This window comes from Lynx canadensis, chromosome E2 (genome assembly GCF_007474595.2).
Source record: "Lynx canadensis isolate LIC74 chromosome E2, mLynCan4.pri.v2, whole genome shotgun sequence".
Taxonomy (NCBI): Eukaryota; Metazoa; Chordata; class Mammalia; order Carnivora; family Felidae; genus Lynx; species Lynx canadensis.
In genome coordinates, this window is record NC_044317.1 from 49343540 (window position 1) to 49350434 (window position 6895).

The 6895-nt window shown below is 40.7% G+C and overlaps 1 pseudogene; it reads left to right on the forward strand.

Moving 5' to 3' along the window:
- The first annotated feature begins 2521 nt into the window (after positions 1–2521).
- On the forward strand, positions 2522–3339 carry LOC115502154 (annotated as a pseudogene).
- Positions 3340–6895: the final 3556 nt, after the last annotated feature.

Here is a 6895-nt window from a genome sequence, read left to right on the forward strand (position 1 = left end):
AACGAGGCCTATTTGTTTAATGGGAAATGGATCAAAATAAGCCCATATCTAAATTTTAAAATATTGGGGAGACTAATATTCTATAGTTCCATCCATGGCATTGCAAGTGGCAAGATTTCATTCTTTTTTATGGCTGAGTAATATTCCATTGTATGTATTTCACTTATGTGGAATTTAAGAAACAAATGAATATTGGGGGGAAATAAAGAGAGGCAAAGCAAGAAACAGACTTGTAACTATAGAGAACAAATTGATGGTTTGCTTGGGGGGGGCAGTGGGCTGGGGATGGGTTAAATGGGGGATGGGTATTAAGGAGGGCACTTGTGATGAACACTGGGTATTATATATGAGTGATGAATCACTAGCTTCTACACCTCAAACTAATATTGCACTGTATGTGAACTCACTGGAATTTGAATAAAAACTTGGATGAGAAAAAAGTATTGGAGAGAAATAACAACTTCCTAAAGATTCTGGAGAGCAAACAACTGGTCATATCCAAAGGGAGGAAAGTCAAAATGGCCTCAGGTTTCTAAAGAGCAACATTGAAAACTGGGATGTGATGGAACAATGCTGTCAAACTTCTGAGATAATGATTTACAAACTCAAATTGGATACCTGTCAAACTAAATTAAAAAAAAATTTTAACATTTATTTATTATCGAGAGACAGAGAGAAACAGAGCATGAGCGTGGGAGGGGCAGAAAGAGGGGGAGACACAGAATCCAAAGCAGGCTCCAGGCTCTGAGCTGCCAGCACAGAACCAAATACGGGGCTCGGACTCACAAACCGCCAGACCATGGCCTGAGCTGAAGTAGGACGCTTAACCAACTGAGCCACCCAGGTGCCCCTCAAACTAAATTTTTTTAATGTTCATGTTTTAGAGAGAGAGAGCACAAGCAGGGGAAGGGCAGAGAGAGAGGGAGACAGAATTCGAACCAGGCTCCAGGCTCTGAGCTGTCAGCACAGAGCCTGACATGGGGCTGCAACCCACAAACCGAGAGATTATGATCTGGGTTGAAGTCCTACACTCAGCCGACTGAGCCACCCAAGCGCCCTGGATGCCTGTCAAACTAGACTCAGGGATGATTTAAAATAAAGGTGTTTTCAGGGGCGCCTGGGTGGCTCAGTCGGTTAAGCGGCCGACTTCGGCTCAGGTCATGATCTCACGGTCCGTGAGTTCGAGCCCCATGTCGGGCTCTGTACTGACAGCTCAGAGCCTGGTCAGATTCTGTGTCTCCCTCTCTCTCTCTGACCCTTCCCCGTTCATGCTCTGTCTCTCTCTCTCTCTCTCAAAAATAAATAAATGTTAGAATTTTTTTTTAATTTCTAAAAAAAATAAAGGTATTTTCAGGAAGGCAAGGTCTCAAAATATTCTATTAATCCTTTCCCAGGAATTACTGAAGGCCAAACTCTGTAAAGAAAGTAAGTGAAAAAGGGGGCGCCTGGGTGGCTTAGTGGGTTAAGCGTCTGACCTCGGCTCAGGTCATGATCTCGTGGTGTGTGGGTTCAAGCCTCTCATAGGGCTCTGTGCTGACAGCTCAGAGCCTGGAGCCTGCTTCAGATTCTGTGTCTCCCTCTCTCTCTGTCCCTCCCCCACTCATGCTCTGTGTCTCTGTCTCTCAAAAAGAAATAAACATTAAACAATTAAAAAAAAAGAAAAGAGGGGCGCCTGGGTGGCTCAGTCGGTTAAGCATCCGACTTCAGCTCAGGTCACAATCTCGCGGTCCGTGAGTTCGAGCCCCGCGTCGGGCTCTGGGCTGATGGCTCGGAGCCTGGAGCCTGTTTCCGATTCTGTGTCTCCCTCTCTCTCTGCCCCTCCCCAGTTCATGCTCGGTCTCTCTCTGTCCCAAAAATAAATAAAAACGTTAACAAAAAAAAATTAAAAAAAAAAAAGAAAAGAAAGTAAGGGAAAATGAAGAAAATATGGATCCCTAGAAACTGGAGCTTCAACGATATGAGATAATGAGATCTGTTCAGTGGTAGAGAAAGGAAAGCCTAGGTTGACAGCTGTATAGCCAGTCTAGAAATTACATAGTCCAGTTGGTGGCAGAGGAATGTACTAAAGAAGAAAATTAAACTGATAGAATTCCTGATGGGTTCTACTGAAAATTTGGGAATGAATAAAGAGTTTGTACACGGAGAAGCCAAGTATATTAAAACACATGAATTCTAATTTGGGGAAGTTAAGATTGGTATGAGAATACAAATTTAACATGAAACCTCACATGGCTCAGCGGTAATAGTCGTAATGTATAAACACTGATGATTTATTTGATCAAAATAGATGTATTTCAGCTAGTGTGGAGGGTTTGTTTGCTTTTCCGTCAAATGAATCTCTAAATGATACACTGGCAAATATTATGGAAATATATTGGGTATGCCCGACTCCCAGGGGCAGTCCTGTGAGCGGGATCGGGGAGTTCCCTGTCTCCCTCTCCACTTCCAGCGGGAAGTCACTAAGGACTAACACCTTTTCATCAGATTTCCTCTGATTTACCCTGAAGTGTATGTGAGAAGGATGTGCATTGCCAAGAGATGTGGAATTAGGTTCCAGACTCCAGCTATTATCTTCCTCTATGAGAATGAGATAAAGGGGGAAAGTTGCCAACGTGTCATGCTAGTCTGAAACTTTTCAAAGTGTTCAGATTGCAACAGAACTGCTGAACAATTACAGAATAATCCATGACACAAGGGTTACCTGGAACAAGTGTCCCTGGGGCAGCTAGAGAAGTTATTCCGTTTTTTCAAGGTCACTTGTGGGGGCAAAGTCTGGCAAAAAAAAAAAAAAAAAGTGGAACAAATTCAATGGGAAACAACCCTTGATCCTGAGGAAGACTTGAACAAAGTAGATGGCAAGAGACTTGCCAAAGAAAGAGAATCATGGGGCGCCTGGGTGGCTCCGTTGGTTAAATATCCGACTTCGGCTCAGGTCATTATCTCGTGGTTCATGAGTGTGAGCCCCGCATCTGTGCTGACAGCCCAGAGCCTGGAGCCTGCTTCAGATTCTGTGTCTCCCTCTCTCTCTGCCCCTCCCCTGCTCGTGTTCTGTCTCTCTCTCTCAAAAATAACTAAACATGTGAAAACAAACAAAGAAAGAGCACCATATATGAGCTTTCTGAGAAAAACTAGAGGAAGGATGATTCACATTTTGTTTATGACATTGAAGTTGAGTTCCCACAGGATGAACAACTGCAGTCTTGTGGCTGGGACACAGAGTAAGCTGATGAATTCTGCTATATAAAAACCTCAAAAAAATATATTGGGCTGGCAGAAAATCTATGTTTATACAAAAAGTGTATGAACGCGGTTCTAGCAAAATCCATTAAAGAACGCTAAATGAACGTGTTGGGTCATGTTTGGATTGACCATGTTACTTTTCAAAACTGGGACATGTAGAGTATCTACTACTTAGATGCATGAGGAAAATAAGGAAAACAAAATATAGGAATCTGCATTTAAGGAGCTTACAATCTTGGGATGAGCACTAGGTGTTGTATGGAAACCAATTTGACAATAAATTATATTTAATAAAAAAAGGAGCTTACAATCTAATTGCAAGATAAGTAAAAAAACTTGTGAAAAGCTAATTAACAGTATTAGGCAGAAAAAATATTACAGCCACATGCTCTTTAAAGATTAAAGAGGGTCACAATATTCAAAGATATAATGTCAGAGAATGACCTAGATTGTAAGGAAGTCATGAAGTAGCAATGGAATAACATTTGCACTGAAATCTAAATCACAATCTTCCTGACTCACCAATCAGATGTGGACTCCAGAGTCCATTCAAAGATTAGTGTTTCCTTACCTGGTTGTAGATAATGTTGTAATTGGGGCATTCTCTGTCTCCTACTTGTGTGTTACCCATAGATACTGCATTTTTCCTCTTATCTCATGCTTGATCTGGGTTTTTTAGTTGTGTTGTTGTTACATTTTGCATTTGTTTGTTGAGGATGTGTTAAGCAATTCAGAATAAAAGAAACCAGGGGTCCTTAAAAAAAAAAAAAGATTGAAGAGGGTCAGATTACCATAGGATAGGACAGTCAGGGAAGACTTTGTCCTTTAGTGGTGAGATCGGACTTTGCCTGGTCCTTGAAATGGTAGTATTTGGATAGAAGTTTATATAGAATTCCAGGTGAAGGAAACTGGGAGGGAAAAAAAAGGCGGGGGGAGGAAGGTAGTGGTAAAGAGATAGGGATGAAGATATTTTATTTGAGGAACAGTAAGCAAATTACGGTTTGATAAGGTTGGAGGGCATATATGGTTACCAGGGGATTATTCTGTATGAATTATGTCTTTATATGTATTTAGCTCTGTTTGTTATGTAGGTTCCTCGTCTATTTGTTATGTATTTAACTCTGGAGTAGAAGAATGCCCTGAAGTTGCAAGTGGGTGTCATTTGATGGACAACAGGGGAAATCTGTGCCCCTGGGATCAGGAAATATATGCTAAAGACTTTCTGAAACCCTGAAGCTCTTCCCATACATAGAGGTTTGCTTGTAAAATGGGAAATCTACTCATAATAAATGAACATAATAAAGGCCAGTTTAGGCCTGTTCTTGAGTTTGGACCTACAAAGAGAACATCTTTGTTGAACAAGGTTTATGTGTACAAATACATCTTTTGTCATATTAGAATACTGTGTAATTGGCAGAAATTCTGTTTTCTGCAAGGAAATTCATACTCATTAAATAAATGTTTAAACATTTTTTTTTAAAAGAAATATACTAGGTAATATGGAGAATGGTAAAAGATGGGATCAGAAAAGGGACGGGGGCAGATCATGAAGGAGATTATAAGCTATACAGGCCATGCTTAAGAGTTTGTCATTTGGCTTTCGTTGTGTGAAAGCCTTTTTTTGAATAGGTACTTCATTCTGTTAACTGTTATACAGCTGGGCTATGGGAACTGAGTATTTTGTACTGATAACGCGATCCTGACTTCCGTCAAACTCAGCCATCTCTGATTTCCCATCCTGCGTGCCCATTTTTGTCATCCATTACCTACAATGCTTTCTGGAAGCTGATGCAAAGTTCAAATACTGGAATCTGTATTTACCCTACCAATTTAAAGTATAAAGAAATTTAAGAAAATAAACACAGGCTTACAAAATCATCGAATGTACTAGAGAAAAGAGATCTAGACAGGACTTTCAGGAAGTGAAAGATGGCCAAACTGGAAATTTTATTTCTGCAGTAGATTTCTGTCACAGACAGGAGGGGGGGATGTCATGAGGGCACCACCGGAACTGTCATGTTCAAGACCCAACACCATAGCTAAATCTGGGCATTAGAAGCCTTTGCCACTGACACCTCATCGGACTTTCTTTTTTTTTTTGGATGACATTGGACTTATTTCAAGTCCGCCCATCGGACTTTCAACATTTTAATAGCTAATAATTGGGGATATAACCTTCTGTAAATAAGATCATTATCTCCACAACCTTGCCTGACAGAGCAATGAGCAGGAAAATAGCATCTGTCTCACTTCTATCTTCCAAACATCAGCCAAGTGTTAAGAGAACTTAAATTTTATTTGGATTTAAAGAAAAATTTAAGACAATTTTTAAAACCTAGTCCACTCCCACTAACCTAGCCAAAAAGGAACTGGTGAGTGTATATTTTTTAGCATTACAGCTTCCTCAGTTCAGGAAGGCACACTGAGAACACAGTGGATTGATCCTGAGGGTCAATTTACCACATCCATCAACATAATCGAGAAAAGATTAATCTAGAAACCAAAGCATGAACATTACAAAGTCTGTTAATATAATTCACCGTATCAATCCTGAAAGTAAAAATTCAGATGTTACTCTCTCTAGAGTCTTTTTTTAAATTCCAGTATAGTTAAACGTACAACGGTATATTAGTCTCATGTGTACAATATAGTGATTCAATAAATCCATACAACTCAGTGCTCATTATGGTAAGTGTACTCTTAATCTCTCTCATTTATTTCACCCAGCCCCCCACCCCCCTCCCCTCTGGCAACCATCAGTTTGTTTTCTATAGCTGAGTCTGTTTTTTGGTTTGCTTTTTTTCTTTGTGTTGTTTCTTAAATTTCCCAGGCGAGTGAGATCATATGGTATCCGTCTTTCTCTGACTGACTTATTTCACTTGACATCCATCCATGTCATTGGAAATGGCAAGGTTCCACGGTTTTTATGGCTAAGTAATATTTCAATGTATATAGATACCACCTCTTCTTTATCCATTTATCTATCCATGGAAACTTGGGCTGCTTCTGTAATTTGGCTATTGTAAATAATTAATAAACATAGTGGTGCAAATGTCTTGTTGAAATGGTGTTTTAATATTCCTTTTTAAATGTTTATTCATTTCTGAGAGAGAGAGAGAGAGAGAGAGAGAGAGAGAGAGAGAGAGAAAGTGAGCAGGGGAGGCCAGGGAGTGAGGGAGACACAGAACTCAAAGCAGGCTCCAGGCTTTGCGTTGTCAGCACAGAGCCCAACGCGGGGCTCAAGCTTATGAACTGAGAGAACATGACCTGAACTGAAGTTGGACGCTTCACCGACTGAGCCACCCAGGTGCCGCAATATCTTTGGATAAATACCCAGTAGTGGAATACTGGATTGTATGACATTTCTATTTTTAATTTTTTTTTATTTCTTTTTATTTAAAAAAAATTTTTTTTCAACGTTTATTTATTTTTGGGACAGAGAGAGACAGAGCATGAACGGGCGAGGGGCAGAGAGAGAGGGAGACACAGAATCGGAAACAGGCTCCAGGCTCTGAGCCATCAGCCCAGAGCCCGACGCGGGGCTCGAACTCACGGACCGCGAGATCGTGACCTGGCTGAAGTCGGACGCTTAACCGACTGCGCCACCCAGGCGCCCCATCTATTTTTAATTTTTTGAGGAACCTCCATACTGGTT